The following is a 17323-nucleotide window of genomic DNA, read 5'->3' on the forward strand; positions in this document are numbered from 1 at the left end:
TAAAATATAAATGGAAAGAATCCACTGATCACATCCTGAAATAGATCCTCAAATGAAAACTAACAGGAATATTATAGCCAAATTCCAGAGTTCTCAGGTCAAGCAGAAAATATTTCAAGCAGCCATAAAGAAAAACATCAAGTATTGTGAAACCACAGTCAAAATAACACAAAATTTAGCAGCTTCTACTTTAAAGGACTGAAAGATTTGGATTATGATATCTCAGAGGGCAAAGGAGCTAGGACTACAGGCAAGAATCACCTACCAAGAAAAACTGAGTGTAATTCATGAGGGGGAAAATGGATTTTCAATTAGATAGAGGAATTTCAAACATTCTTGAAAAAAAGACCAGAACTGAATAGAAAATTTGACTTTCAAATACAAGACTCAAGAGAAGCATAAAAAGGTAGACAGGAAAAATAACTCATGAGGAACTTATTAAAGTTAAACTATTAACATTCGTACATGGGAAGATGACATTTGTAACTCATGAGACCTTTCTCAGTATTAGGATAGTTGGAGGAAATACACACATGTACATATATACATATACACAACATATATATATATATATATATACATACACACATACATATGTACTTACATGCATATACATACACATAATATACAGAGAGCATAGGGTGAGTTGAATCTGAAGGAATGGTACCTAAAAAAATAAAATGAAGAGCAAGAGAAGAATATATTGGGAGAAAGAGAAAGGGAGAGCTAGAATTAGGTAAATTAAGTCACATAAAAGAGGTAAGAAAAAGCTTTTGTAGTGGAGGGGAAGAGGGGAAAAGGGCAAGGAGTGAGTAAACCTTACTCTCATCAGAACTGGCTCAGAGAGAATAATATACACAGTCAATTGGATACAGAAATTTATCCTACTGTGCAGGAAAGTAGGAGAGGCAGGGAATAAGAAGGTAGAAGGGAGGGGGTAGTTACAAGCAAACACTTTTGAGGAGGGATAGGATGAAGGGAGAGAGAGAACAGAATAAACTAGAGGGGGAATAGGATGGAGGGAAATAGAGTTAGCAATAGTAACTGTGAAAAAAATTTTGAAGCAAGTTTTTCTGTTAAAGGCCTCATTTTTCAACAGTATAAAGAACTATGTCAAATTTATAAAAATGACAACCATTACCCAATTGATAAATGATCAAAAGGTATGATCAGTTTTCTGATGAAGCAATTAAAGCTTTCTATAACCATATGAAAAAATACTTTAACTCACTATTGATTAGGGAAATGCAAATTATAATAATTCTGAGGTACTTCCTCATACCTATTAGATTGGTTAATAGGACAACAAAGGTAAATGAAAAAATGTTCAAGGAGATGTAGGAAAAATGAGACATTAATGGAATTGTAGACTAATTCAACAATTCTGTAGAGCAATTTGGAACTCTGCCCAAAAGACTATAAAGCTATGTGTACTTTGTGAGCTAGCAATACTGCTGTATATGCCTGTATCCCAAAAGAGACAAAAAAACCAACAAGAAAATGGATGTATGATGTATGATGTATGAAAATAGTAGATATATGAAAATATTTATAACAACTCTTTTCCAGGGGCAAAATATTAGAAAATGAGTGAATGCCTGTCATTGGGGAATGGACGAACAAACTGTTGTATGTGATTATGATGGAATGCTATTGTACTTTAGGAAATGATGAACAGGATGCTCTCACAGAAACCTGGAAAGACTTATATGAGCTGATGCAAAGTGAAATGTAATGTGAACAAAGAAACAGCAATATTGTAGAATGATCAGCTGTGAATGACTTAGGTATTCTCATCAATACAATGATCCAAGACTGAAGGACTTATGATGAAATATGCTATCCATCTCCAGAGAAAGGAACAATGGTGTCTGAATGTAGATTGAAGCATACAAGAGTTTTTTTTTGCTATGTTTTCTTTCACTACATGACTTTATGAAAGTGTTTTGCATGACTACACATGTAGAACCTATATTGAATTGTTTGCCTTCTCAGTGCAGGGAGAGGTAGGGAGGGAGGAAGGGAGAGAATTTGGAACTCAAAATTTTAAAAATGAATGTTAAAAATTGTTTTTACATGTAATAAGGAAAATAAAATAATAAAAAAGAAGAGTTGGGGGAAGGGAAGAGACTCTAGAGATATTGATTCTTGTTTTCTTTGGAGATTCATCCAGACAGATGTGAACTACATGAGTGTGCATACACAAATATGCATATATGCATGCACACACACTATATATTATATATACATACTACATATATATGTACATACACACACTTTTCTCCCTCTTCCTCTGTCACAGCACAGATCATGATGACACAAAAGACAAGGATACAATCAGATTTCTACAAGGAACAAAATATCTCTAAGACTCAACCAGTGGAGGAGTGTCAAGGTTTTAGGTGAAATGAGTTTTAGGCTAACACAGGAGAATCATTGTTTCCATAAGAGTCCCTCACCTAATCTGGAACCTAGTTCATGTTAGGCTCTGGTCCTATCTCCTAGTTCAATAAAGGAACATCTGGTGCTTTCCTATATATTAGAAGAAAGCAAAGCAGAAATAGAAAAAAAATTCTCTGATTATCTCCTGAAAGAGAACCCAGGAAAAAAACTTACAGGAATATCATAGCCAAATGTTAAAGCTCTCCAGTTAAAGAGAAAACAGTAGAAGCAAGAAGAAAAAATTAACTTAATTATTGTGGGGCTACAATAAGGATTACACAAGACCTAGCAGCTACTACATTGAAGGACTGTAGGTCTTGGAATACTATATTTCATAGAGCAAAAGAGCTGGGGTTATAATCAAGGATAACTTAACCACCAAAATTAAGTATAATCCTGAGTGGAAAAAAAGGACATCTAATGCACTGAGAGTATTTCAGGTATTTATGACATAAACAGCAGAACTTAATGGAAAATTTGGCATATAGGATCTAAGAGAAATATAAGGTAAACATTAAAGATCAATTATAAGGCACTCAATAAGTCAAAACAGTTTACTTCTGATATGTGAAAATGCAATCACTACTCTTATTAATCATTATTTGAATGGTTTGAAAGACTTGGGCTAAACTGTGTAGTATGGGTGATTCTAAAAAAATAAAACTGTAGCAAGAGATAAAAAGGAGTAGTTAAACAAATGAGGCATAAAAAGAAGAACTGATATATAAGAAGTAAGTAGGGGGAGAGGGCAGGTAGCAATGGAAGCTTACTCTTATGGCAAATGGGCTACATATATACATATATACACTCATATATACACACATATAAACACATACATGTGTATGTATATATGTATGTGGGTATATATTTGTGTAGATATACACATTTGTGGGTATGTATGAATATATGTATGTGTGTGTATAAAAATCTTCTATATTTAGAAAGAAGCAAGAAGGCAAGGGCATAGGATGGAGAGAAAAGAGAAGGAGTGTACTCTTAGAGGAGTAGGTAGATTAAGGAATCAGAGGGCAAAGTAGTGGATAGAAGTAAATCAGCAGAGTGAGGAGGGATAGGATAAAGAGAGTGAGAAGAATTAGGAAGGAGCAAAATACACAACAAGTAATTATAGCTTGGAATGCAAATGGGATGAATTTACTCTTCCCCCCCCCCCCCAATAAAAAAAGAAATGACTAGTGGATTAAAAATCTGAATTCAACAATGTATTGCTTTCAGGAAACACAATAAAAACGAGAGATATGTACAAACATAAAATAAAGGGCTGTAGTAGAATCTATTATGGAAAAAAAATGTAGGGGTAGTAATCATGATTTCAGACAAAGTTAAAGCTAAAATAGATTTACTTAAAAGATAAAATAGAGAAACTGTACTATGAGTCACCAACATTATTCCATATTGTTTTAAACTATTTAAAATAACCAGACAGTATAAAATAGCTGAGAGTATACCAGCCAAAACAAATATAGGCACTACAGAAATATAGACATAAAACATTTTTTATGCAGATAGTCAGATTTAAATAATTGGAGTAGTATTAATTGTTCATGGGTAGGTAAAGCCAATATGATAAAAAATGACAATTTTACCTGCCTAATCCATTTATTCAATGCCATCCCAATTAAATTACTAAAAAATTATTTCACCGAGTTAGAAAAAATAATAATAAAGTTCATTGGGAGGAACAAAAGGTCAGTAATTTCAAAGAAACCAGGAGAAATAGACATAAATAAGGAGATTCAGAAGTACCAGACCTTAAACTGGCATTATTGCAGAATAAAATGATTGCTTCTCATTATTTTAAATTAAAAACTTCTTGTATAAATGAAACCAAAGTAGACAGGAATAGGAGGAATGCAGAGAAAATTGGAGAAAAAACTTTCATAGACAATCAGATTATCATATTGGAATACTGCTCTGGTGTAGGAAATGATGAACTATTTAGTTTAGAAAAAAACATGGAAAGAGTTGGACTTATGAAAGGAGATCTTCAGAGAAAGAGATTGTTGCTGTTTCATGGTGTATTGTGGTGGCATCATCTCAAAGAATTCAGAGTCAGACCACCTCTCATCCAAGTACTGGCATTTATTGAGGACTGATGCTCCTCAGAAGTGGGCTAGGTTCCAAGAGGAACAAGAAACTTAGACAGCACAGGCAAATTTTTAGTGTAATGATGCCATTTACACAACAGAAATTATGAATATTAAAAAAGCAGAAAGGGTTTGTTAAGGGATTAGATAATGGGGAGGGGTCCCTTCTATGATTTGGTGGTCAAACATCCCAGTCATACTGCTTTCTGATTGACTAGTTATTGTGGTCCTCTCTGCTCAAGATGGATAGTTAGGTATTGTGGTCCTGTTTTGGGCTGAATGAATGATGTGACTGTGGTTGAGTATATGAACAGAACTGTTCTAATATGTGAAATCCATCTTGGGGCAGTGGCTATATTGAGCCTGTCTGCCTGTCATGTGGCTAAAGCCAGATTGTGGGGTCAAATCAGGGCATGTCTGCTCTTCAGTGGGGCTCACAGAGAGGTAAGAATATCAGGGCTGGGGGCAGCTTTATTAGGATTCCATCAAGAGGACAAGTGGAAATAGGCATAGTATCATCAAATATGTGTGTATGAGTGTTTATGGGTATACGTGTATGTGTTTATGCATAATCTATGTATACTTGTGTGTGTATCTCTATCTGTCTATCATCTATCTATCTATCTATCTATCTATCTATCTATCTATCTATCTATCTATCTATCTATCTATCTATCTCACCAAATTTAATTGTAGCCTTCTTTAGGGTTGGAGGAGAGGAGAAAAAATAATAAAAAGTACACAGCAGAGATCAAAAGAAAACTTAGGGAGCAGCAAAGAAAAGCAGGTAGTTTTGAAAACAATGTATACTATTTATTATACAGGTTTTCTTGAAATGGAAATTTATTATTTTATATTGAATCCTATCTTATATTCCACTGTGTGTGTGGAATTATTCTTTTTTCTTTTGAATTTTGTATTTAAGTTTAAAACAAATAAAAATTTACAAAAATAAAAGGAATCAAAATCACTTTTCAAGAAGAGTTGGGGGAAAAACCTCTGGAGATAACGATGGAGCTTCATCTAGAAATGGAAATATACACACATGCCTATGCACATATGTGTGTCTACACATATATACATATATGTACATATACACACAGACATCAAAGTTATGTATATATGTATACACACACATACACATACTTTTCTCCGTCTTCCTCTAATAAAGCACAGATCTTGGTAACCCAAAAGATGAGAATACAATCGGATCTCTAAAAGGAACAGGATTCCTCTAAGATTTAATCAGTGGAGGGGTGTCAAGCTTTCAGGGTGTAATGAGCTTTAGGCTAATGCAGGAGTCATTTACCATAAGAGTCACTCACCAAATCTAGAGCCTAGGTTATGCTGGGCTCTTCTTGTCCCATCTCCTAGTTCAATACAGGCATATCTGGTGCTGTCCTACATAGCAGGACAATCCCAGTATTTGGATTTCCAAGGTGGTTATCTAAAGGATCAGTGTCTCACTTGGGTTGTTGTTCTGTCTTTTTCAGTCATGTCCAACTCCTGGTCACCCTTTATGGGAGTTTTCTTGGCAAAGATACTGGAGCAGTTGGCCACTTCTTTCTCTAGCTCATTTTACAGATGAGGAACTGAGGTATAGTGAAGTGACTTGCCCCAGGGTCACACAATAGTAACTGTCTGAACTTGGATTTGAACTCAGGTCTTCCTGACTCCGTAACCTGTACTCTATCCATTGTACCACCCAGCTGTGCAAAAGATGTGTGTGTGTGTGTGTGTGTGTGTGTGTGTGTGTGTGTGTGTGTGTGTGTACTATAGCAAGAATAATTGCCCTTAAATCAGGGCATACCTTGATCCCTAGAGAGAAAGGATTTGAACTTAAAGTGGCTGCTACAAAACATTTCCCCACCCCCAGTCCAGACTGGGACACACTATCCTTACCATATCAGTCCCTCAGAAGAATGGGCTCAATCTTCAAGTGATACCTAAAGCGTATCTTCCCATTTCTGTATGTGTTACAGCTTATGCACAACTTACTACTTTGTCGTATATGGCATAGAAGTTTCTGGGTTGATGCTCTGCTGGGCTGGAATGAACAATAGTTCCTCAGGGCTGTACTCAGAAGCTGCAGGTATGGTAGACTTCTCTCCTGGAGTCCCACTTCTGAACTTCTGGTGCCTTCTTACCTATCAGAGCATATAACCTCATTTTATCTCCAGTACTCATTCATCAAGAATCAGGGAATAATAAATACAAATGAGGAAGAAACTAAATTGCCATATGTTTGAGGTCACCAAATCAGTTTGATAAGTGTCTACCTCATCTGAAGACTAACAGTATCTCTTTCTCCTCATGCAAAAGGAGAGAGACAGACACAGAGACAGAGGCAAAGGCAGAGAGAGAGAGAGAGACAGATGGAGAGAGAGAGAGAGACAGAGAAAGAGAAGAGGCAGAGACAGAGAGACAGACAGCTGAAAGGGAGACAGAGAGACACACAGAGAGACAGAGAGGTTGGTTGAGTGCCTCTGTTGAAGCCTCTGTATTTACAGTACACTCAATTCTGACTCATTGGCCAATTAAAAGATTTTTTATTAACACACAATAATCCAACAGGAAACAAGAATACCTGAGCATACCCATAACCAGGGTTTTGTATATCACCAGGTTTTATATAGGCACACCAAAACTACACAGGCAGAGAACACTGTGCATGCTCTAAGGATTGTGCTCCCATTGGCCCGTCCCCTTTTACACCAGTTTTACTGATCTTCATTAGACATATTCTAGATCTTTTCAAGAACCTACAATGTCTATATCAAGGGTGAATAAATAGAACTGAGAAAGATGAAAGAAAATTGCTATTCTGCTCAGAACAAGTTGCGTTCTAGAAATACACATCAAGCTATGGTGGCAACAGTGTCATGGAAAGGCTATTCTATTTGTTCAGCGCTATCCAGTATGATCTCTTTCTATTTAATTTTGATCTTAGCTCACATCATACATCTCTTTTGCATGTTCAAGAAATTTGTACTAAATGATTTACTTAGTGAGATGCCTCTCAGACTGATTGTCATTGCCTGGATAATGTATATCCTTTAATCCACTTTGTGTTTTCCTCTGTGAATGGCTAAAACAATCTCTTTTGATTGACCATGGATCCAAATTGGCAGTTGGAAGTCCTGGAAAGTTTCTGAGTAAGGGGGTCTTGTGATGAGTACTAGGCATGAGGAAGACGAAGAACAGTAATGTCATAGAGACAGCAAGCAAGCAAGTTCAAAGTTTCTTACTTACAAAAAAGGGTAATGTCATAGAGAGAGCATTGAAATAGCAATTAGGCGTGCTGGGTTTAAATCTTTGTCTTGGCTTTGATCACTAACTTGCTGTATAACCTTGAGGAAACATATTGGACTACTTGATGTCTGAGGACTTCCAACTTTGAGCTTCTATGATGTCATTTCCTCTCCCTGGGCCTCAGTTTTCCTGTCTGTAAAATGAAAGGATTATACTAGATGATCCTTAGAGTCCCTTGCAGCTCTGATATTCTGTGATTCAGTGAAGATGACAGGTAGCTTGTGCAGGAGGGGTAAGAGGGAGGCAAAGGCAGAGAGATCAGCTAGAACATTGTCATAACATTCCAAGCGAAAAGCAATGAAGGTCTCAACTAGGGTGTGGTTTTGGGTTGGGGAAATAATGGGATGGGGATGGGCAGATAGGAGTTGGTGACTCTGACTGGATATTATCCAAATTGGCTCTGTCCTTCAAGATACAACTAGGACCAGGGTAGTTGGATTGGTATCTAGAATCCTTCTTACTATAGGGCACCCCCAAACTGATGCCCTTTCCTTGGAATTATTGAGGCCTGGGAAAGAGTGAATGAAGAAAACTGTCCTTAGAGGCTTTTCCAATCTGCCCAGTTGGGACAGAGAGGAAGGGAAGGGAAATGAACAAAGGAAGATGATTCAGAGAAAAAAGGAGAGAAAGGAAAGACAAGAGATCAAAGTATAAGGCAGGGTGGGGGGAGGGAAGAAGAAGAGAAAAGTGGGGAGGACCGCAAAGGAGGAGAAGAAAGTCTGAAGGGGGATAGAAGGGCAGGATAGGGATGCTTGAAATGTTGTAGGGACTCTCTTCATGTGTGCAATGGGGACAGGATGATGGGGGAAGGAAGACAAAAAAAGAGGAGGAAAGAGATCAGAAGGAGCCATGGGAGGGAGCTCAGTGGAGAGAGTGACCTTGACATCATGGGTTGTTAATTCTCCTGCCCTTTCACCTACTGCTTCATCTCCTGTTCTCATTAATCGCTCTCTTCTTTTTTCTGACTCTGGCTCCAACCCTCCCCTTTCCTGGCTCCAATGAGATTCCAGTGACTCATTCAGTGTTTTTCTGTCTTTTTTTTTTCCTGCAGAGGTGGAGTCTGAGGGAGAGTGAAGTTGGTAGGAGGGGGAAAAGAGGATTATAGAACACTTTCCTTGGTTTTGGGTTACAGAACACTTTCCTTGGTTTTGGGTTACAGTGAGCAGCAGGTGGGATCCTAAGACATCAAAGCAGGGACACCTAGAACTCCCAGAATCCCTCAGAAGAGGATTTACCAGGTACTGTTTGGAGACTCAAAATGGAAAGGGAGTGTTCCATCTGGGCTGCGTCAGTCTAAGAGGAGAGTCATGGGGGAGGGGTAGTGACAGGGTGGCATAGAGAAATATGAGGAGAGGGAACACAGAAGACAATAAAGAATAAGACCCAAGGAGAAGCTGAAGAGGTGGGAGATGGGGAGAGGCCAAGAACCCCAGGAGTTAGGAAAAAGGTTGGAAGACAGGAGAAAAGCAGAACTCTGGTAATTCTCCCTGAAAACAGGCTTGAATGGGAGGTTAACACAGGCCCCATTCTTTTCCTGATACCCTGCCCCCATCTGGGACCGAGTTCTGCTGAGTCGGTGTTTTGTTCTCTCTCCTGGGTGACTTTCAGTCAGCTCTGAAGATCTGTGCTGGACAGGAATCAGCTGAGATGAGGAAGAAAAAAGTGACTGGAAATAGGGAGAGATTCCATGTCTTCTCCGGAAGAAAGACTGTTTCTTCTGGTAGTCTCAGAATCCCCAGTCTCCCCCGGCAGGCATCCTTGAATCACATTTGCTGGTGATCTGAATGAGAGTCCCATGTTGCTGGGAAGTTCCCTAAGGAGAGTTTAGCAGCTTGGCTAGTGGAAAGGGACCTGAATTCGGAGTCGGGAAAGATTTAGGTGTGAACACAGCTGCTACTGCCGCTCTTTAGCTGTCTACTTTTGGATAAGACATAACCTCTCTGATCCTCTTTTCTTCTCTCTAAAAGGCAGACAAAAATATCAGTAATACCTTACTCCTTGGGGTGTTGTTAAGGTTCAAGTCTCTCTCTCTCTCTCTCTCTCTCTCTCTCTCTCTCTCTCTCTCTGTCTCTTCCTGTCTCTCTCTCTCTAATATATGTATGTATGTATGTATGCATGTATACCATTGAAGCAGTGTATAAATGACAGCACTGATAATGAATTCAATTAAGGGGAGGCAGGATGGGGGATCAGAGGGTCATAGGTCAACAGCTGAAAGAGGACTCAAAAAGTACCCATCCAATCCCTCCTCTTATAGACAAAGAAAGTAAGGCACAGAATATTTAAGTGACTCATAACCTTCCATTTCCCGTGTCTGTGCCTTTGTATCTCAAGGTTGTATGTGCCTCATACCTGGAATGCCTCACCCCCATCACCTCTGGTTTTAAGAAAAACCCTAGTTTTCTTCAAAGCTCAGTTTAAACGCTGCCTCTTACATAAAGCCTTTCTTGACTCGTCTAGGTGAGGGTCCTCTCTCTCAAATAACCTTATATTTACTACAAACATACACACACACACACACACACACACACACACACATGAACATATATATGTATGTATATATGTATATTTATACACATAAATGTATATACATTTATGTGTATAGACTGTAAATATACATATATAAACACATACTTTTCCTTTATAATATAATGTGTATATAAACAGATATATGCATACATGTAAGTGCACACATGTATCATACATGCATATGTGCATGTGTGTATATACATACATCTATATATTGTTATTTTGTGTGGATACATTATATGTATTATAAACACTTTTTTTACATATGTGTATTGTTTCCCCTACCCCCATGGCATATAAATTAATTAAGGGTAGTTCTTTGTATCCCTAATAGTGTCCTTAATTAGTTATGCTTAATAAAGGATCTTTGATTAACTGCCAGAGGTCACACTCATAGTAAGCTTCTCAGACAGGATTTGAAAGAATCATTGCCCTCTCCATTGTACCATGAGGAAAGCTGGAATAGGAAATAGGAAAGATGGGGTGTGGAGAAGAGGGCCCTTTGTAGAGATTCAAGCTATAGGAACAGGGCCTTCCATAACTCTGATCAGAGAATGAAGAGGCAGGCAGAGAGGAGCACAGTCATTTGGGGGATGCATGAATCCCAGCAGTTCTCTGAGGGGGAAGCCTTGTGGTAGCTGGAGGAGCCCCAGGAGCAATCAGGGAGGAACAGGAGACCAGCTAGCATTCTACTGGGAGTTTGGTGAGCTATCTTTTTTCTATTAAACTTCTGCTCCCTTTCCAATCTTTGACTGGCTCCCAAATATGTAGGGTTATGACCCCTCTAGCTAAGTATAACTTACCAGACATGGATCTACAGTTGATTCTATCAGTCCTTAAAACTTTTACTTCTAGAAGTCCTTATTTCTTAATATCTCTAATGAACTTTGGTAAGAGACTATCTCATGACATGAAGTATCTGCGGGGAGGAGGGCATGGAGAGGACATCACAGATTTTTTTCAGTGTAGACTCACAACTCTCAGAGGCAATTAAAGGGCATAGTATACCCTATACAATTAAAGGGTATAGTATAAAGGGCATAACCCTAGTCAGGAAGACATGAGTTCAAATGTGATCTTTGACACTGGCTGGCTATGTGACCCTAGGCAAGTCATTTAACTTCTGTCTAAATCAGTTCATTCACCTATAAAATAGAGGTGAAAATACACCTTCACACCAAGGTTCTTTTGGGCATCACAGGATGTATTTATAAAGCAATTAGCACTGTGCCTCGCACATAGTAGACACTTACTGAAATGCTTGTTTTCTTCTTCCCTTCCACCCTCTCTAGAAACCCAAGGCTGGGGACAGGGAAGGAAGGAATCCTGTTACCATCTTCCCACTTAATCTCCCATGGCCATCCAAATCTCCATCTCTTATAACAAAGAAAAAAAATACCATGGAGAAACATTAAGCAATATGTTGACATCTTTGTTCTCTGACCTCTACAAAGCAGGAAAGTAGGCGGATTTTCATATATATATTCTCTGAGACGAGCTTTGCCATTGTAATTGCACAGAGTTCAATATTTACTTCCTTTTATTCTTTACATTTACATGGCTGTAATATTTTTCAGAGGAGAAAAATAACCAATGGAAATATTTAAATAAGCCACAATAGTCTTGGAGATCTGTCTGTCTGTCTATCTATCTATCTATCTATCTATCTATCTATCTATCTATCTATCTATCTATCTATCTATCTATCTGTCTGTCTCCTTGTCTGTCCCCATAATTTTCAAAATTTATTTATCTATTTTTAGTTTTCAACATTCACTTTTACAACATTTTGAGTTCTAATTTTTTCCCTTTCCTCCTCTACCACCCTTCCCAAGATGCCTTGCAATCTGATTTAGGCTACACATGTATAATTAGATTGTGCATATTTCCACATTAGTCATATTATGAATGAAGAATTAGAACTAAAGGGAAAGACCACAAGAAAGAAAAAAAAAGCAAAAAAAGAAAGTGCTGTTTTTTTTAGTCATGAGTCTTTTAGAATTATCTTAGATAATTGTATTGCTAAGAAGAGCTATCAAAGTTAGGAACCTATCAAAGTATCAAGTAGTGTGGCATTTACTGTGTCCAATGTTCTGCTGGTTCTGCTTTCTTCATGCTGTATCAGTTCATGTAGCTCTTTCCAGGTTTTTCTGAAATCTGCCTGCTCATCATTTCTTACGGAACAATATTATTCCTTTGCATTCATATACCACAACTTGCCATTCTCCTATTGATGGACCTCTCTTCAATTTCTAATTCTTTGCTACCAGAGAAAGTACTGCTATAAAAATTTTTGCACATATGGGTCATTTTCCCTTTTTTATGAACTCCTTGAAATACAGCCCTAGTATTGGTATCACTGGATCAAAGGGTAAGCATAGTTTTATAGTCCTTTGGGTACACTTTCAAATTGCTCTCTAGAAAGGTTGGATCAGTTCCCAACTCTGCTAACAATGCATTAGTGTTCCAATTTCCTCCCATTTTCTCCAACATTTGTCATTTTTCTCTTTTGTCATATTAGCCAATATAATAGCTAAGATGTGGTCATTCAGATTTGTTTTAATTTATATTTCTCTATTCAGTTGTGATCTAGAGCATTTTTTAATATTACTAATGATAGTTTTAATTTTGTCATCTGAAAACTGCTTATACATATCCTTTGATCATTTATCAATAAGGCAATAACCCATATTCTTATAAATTTGACTCAGTTCTTTATATATTTGAGAAAAGAGGCCTTTATCAGAGATACTGACTGTAAAATTTGTTTCCTACCTTTCTGCTTCTCTTCTAATCTTGGTTACATTGGTTTTTTTTTTTTTTTTGGATGTGTGTGAAAATCTTTTTAATTTAATGTAATCAAAATTATCCATTTTGTGTTTCATAAGGTTCTCTCTCCTTTATTTGGTCATATATTCTTCTGCTTGCCACAAATCTGACAGGTAAATTATTCCTGGCTCTCCTAATTTGCTTATTGCATTACCTTTTATGTCTAAATAATGTACCAATTTTAACCTTATCTTGGTATATGTTATAAGATCTTGGTCAATGCCTTGTTTCTGCCATTGTTTTCCAGTTTTCCCAGCAGTTTTTGTCAAATTGTCAGTTCTTATCCCAAAAGCTGGAATCTTTGCATTACTAGGGTCATTGACTACTGTCTTGTGTACCTAACCTATTGCACTGATCCACCACTTTATCTCTTAGTCAGTACCAAGTAATTTTGATGATTGCTGCTTTATAATACAGTTTTAGATCTGACTAGGCTACCTTCCCTTGCATATCTTTTCATTAATTCTACTGATTTTCAGGATGTTTTTGTTCATCCAGACTAATTTTATCATTTTTATAGCTTTATAAAATAAATTTTAGTAGTTTGATTGATATGGCATTGAATAAGTGAATTAATGAGGCAGAATGTTCATTTTTATGATATTAGCTCAATCTACCCATGAACTAGTGATATTTTCCAGTTATTTAGATTGGACTTTCTTTGTGTGAAAAGCGTTTTGTAATTGTATTCATATGGTTCCTGGATTTGTCTTGGCAGGTATACTTCCAAATATTTTAAATTGTCTACAATAACTTAAAGTGGAATTTCTCTATCTCTTGCTGCTGAGTTCTGCTGGTAATGTATAGAAATGTCAATGATACATGTAGGTCTATTTTATATTCTGCAACTTCGCTAAACTGAACTATTTCAAGTAGTTTTTTAGTTGATTCTCTAGGATTCTCTAAGTATATCATCATATATACAAAGAGTGATAGCTTTGCTTCTTCATTGACTATTCTAATTCCTTCAGTTTCCTTTTCTTCTATTATTGCTAACTCTAGCATTTCTATTACAATATTGAATAATGGTGGTGATAATGGACACCCTTGTTTCACCCCTGATCTTATTTGGAGTGCTTGCAGCTTATTCTCATTACATATAATGCTTGCTGATGGTTTTAGATAGATGTTACTTATTATTTTAAGAAAAACTTCATTGATTTCTATGCTCTATAATGTTTTTTAATAGGAATGGGTATTGTACTTTGTTAAAAGCTTTTAATGCATCTATTGAGATAATCATTTGATTTCTGTTAATTTTGTCATTGAAAAATTGACACTGTTAGTTTTCCTAATATTGAACTACTCTGCATTCCTGGTATAAATCCCACTTGGTCATAGTGTGTTATCCTCATGATAAGTTTCTATAATCTTTGTTAACATATTATTTAATTTTTTGCATCAATATTCATTGAGGAAATTGTTTTGTAATTTTCTTTCTCTGTTTTGACTCTTCCTTGGTTAGGTATCAGCACCATATTTGTATTATAAAAATAATTTGGTAGGACTTTTTCTTCACCTGTTTTTTCAAATAGTTTATATATAGTATTGGAATTAATTGTTCTTTAAATGCTTGACAATTCATTTGTAAATCCATCTGGCCCTGGAGAATTTTTCCTAGAGAGTTCACTGATGGCTTGTTCAATTTCTTGGTCTAAAATGGAATTATTTAAGTAGTTTATTTCTTTTGTTAATCTGGGCAATTTATATTTTTGCAAATATTCATCTGTTTCACTTAGATTGTCAGATTTATTGCACAAAATAATTTCTAATTATTGTTTTAATTTCCTCTTCATTGGAGGTGAACTCAGCCCTTTCATTTCTGATACTGGTAATTTGGTTTTCTTCTTTTTTTAAATCAAATTAACCAAAGATTTACCTATTTCATTGTATTTTTTTTCATAAAACTGGCTCTTATTTTTATTTATTCGTTCAATAGTTATTTTAACTTCAATTTCATTAATCTTTCTTTGGTTTTCAGTATTTCTAATTTGATATTTAATTGGGGATTTTCAATTTGTTCTTCTAGCCTTTTCAGTTGCATGCCCAATTTATTGATATCCTATTGATCTCCTATATTTTATTCATGTAAACATTCAGAGATATAAAATACCCCTAGGTACTGCTTTTGCTGTGTCTCATAAATTTTGGTATGTTATCTCATTATTGTCATTCTCTTGAATGAAGTTATTGATTGTTTCTATGATTTGTTATTTGACTCACTCATTCTTTAGGAATAGACTATTTAGTTTCCAATTAATTTTTAGCCTATCTTTCCATGGCCCTTTATTACATATAATTTTTATTGCATGATTATCTGAAAAGGATGCATTGACTTTTTCTGCCTTCCTGCATTGGATTGCGAGGTTTTTATGCTCTAGTACATGGTCAATTTTTGTGTATGTGCCATGTGCCACTCAGAAAAAGGCATATTCTTTTCAATCCCCATTCAGTTTTCTCCAGAGATCCATCATATCTACCTTTCCTAAAATTCTATTCACCTCCCTAACTTCTTTCTTTTTTATTTTGAGGTTAGATTTATCAAGTTCAGAGAGGTAGAGGCTGAGGTCCCCCACTAGTATAGTTTTGCTCTCCATTTCTTCCTAAAATTCCCTTTCTCCTTTAAGAATTTGGATGCTATACCACATATATTTAGTAATTTTACTTCATTGTCTATGGTGCTTTTAGCAGGATATAGTTTCCTTCCTTATCTCTTTTGATTAGATCTATTCTTGCTTTTGTTTCATCTGAGATTAGGACTGCTACTCTTCCTTTTTTTTTTCTACTTTAACTGAAGTGTAATACATTTTACTCCAGCCTTTTACCTTTACCCTGTGTATATCCCGCTGTTTCAGATGTGTTTCTTGTAAACAACATATGGTAGAATTATGGTTTTTAATCTATTTTGCTATCCCCACTCCACTTTATCAGAGAATTCATTCCATTCACATTCACAGTTATGATTACTATCTGTGTCTTTCTCTCTGTCCTATTACCCCTCCTGTTTATGATTTATTTCTCCCTTCCCCTCCTCAAAAGAGTTTTGCTTTTGACCACTGCCTCCCTCAATTTTCCCTCTCTTCTATCAGTCCCCCTCCCTTTTCTTTCCCCTTTCCCTTACTGCTTCCTCCGTCCCTTCTAACCCCTATCCTTGCTTTTCTTTCCCTTTTCCCTTCCTTCTGCCTATAGGGTAAGTTAGATTTCTGTATTTAACTGAGTATGTAATCCCCTTCTTGAACCAAATCTGAGGAGAGTAGAACTCAGACAATGCTCATCTCCCTCCTTTCTTTCTCTCTACTATAATAAGTTTTTTTGCCTTTCCATGTGATGTAATTTATCTGTTTCTCCCTCTGCCTTTCCTCTTCTCCCATCACAATTCATTTGCACCCATTAATTAGGTTTTTTATTAGAACATCTGTTAATTTATACTCACACCCTCTGTGTATGTGTATCCATTTTAAATGTAATAATAAATACATCATTCTCAAGACGAACATGTATCATACTCCTTATAGCGATGTAAACAGCTTCTACTTATTGAATAACAAGGTTTCCTCCTCCCTTTTACCTTTTTATGCCTCTCTTGAGGATGTCTATGCACCTCGGGCTGTGCTGAGACATCAAAGCCCTGCCTCTGGAGGATATCTGCCTACCTGCTGCTTTGCTGAAGCACTCAGAAGTCTGACCACCCGAGCATGGGGAGGTCCTGCCCCTGTAGAGTGCCTCTCTGCCCTGGGTTGGGCTGAATCACATGGTGGTTCTTTAAACAGGGATCTGCTACTTCTCCTGGCTGTGCTGAGGAGTATGGGGGAGCCTGGTGTTGGTGTTTGCCTGCCTTACCACCTTGGGGCTTGGGATCTCCCACTGTTTGATGAGAAGAGGCTTGCTGTTGACTAGCTAGGACACTTCCTGTTCTGGGGTACATTTCCCTTTTACCTGAGTGAGATGGATCTTTTTTCTTCTTTTTTTTCTTTTTTTGACAATATTGCAAGCTATGCCTGTCACTCTGAAGGGCTCAACTTTCTAGAACTGGCATGCAGACTCAGGCCAGATGAGCTCGGATTAAGAGAGGTCTCTAGGGAGGGAAGCAACATTAGTCAACTCAG

General features: G+C 36.9%; 1 protein-coding gene across 8 annotated transcripts in view; it reads left to right on the forward strand.

Annotated features, from left to right (window-relative positions):
- The first annotated feature begins 8893 nt into the window (after positions 1–8893).
- LOC140499586 (cytochrome P450 4F2-like) overlaps positions 8894–17323 on the forward strand; it is a 38246-nt gene continuing 29816 nt past the window's right edge. For 3 of the 8 annotated variants that reach the window (XM_072601208.1, XM_072601206.1, XM_072601210.1), the window contains exon 1: positions 8920–9097. The gene's annotated coding sequence lies outside the window, so the exon portion shown is untranslated. Of the gene's footprint in view, positions 9098–13276; positions 13331–17323 lie in introns of all 8 variants that reach the window. The other 5 variants (XM_072601203.1, XM_072601207.1, XM_072601204.1 and 2 more) reach the window with 4 other exon arrangements.

Source organism: Notamacropus eugenii, chromosome 4 (assembly GCF_028372415.1).
Source record: "Notamacropus eugenii isolate mMacEug1 chromosome 4, mMacEug1.pri_v2, whole genome shotgun sequence".
NCBI lineage: Eukaryota > Metazoa > Chordata > Mammalia > Diprotodontia > Macropodidae > Notamacropus > Notamacropus eugenii.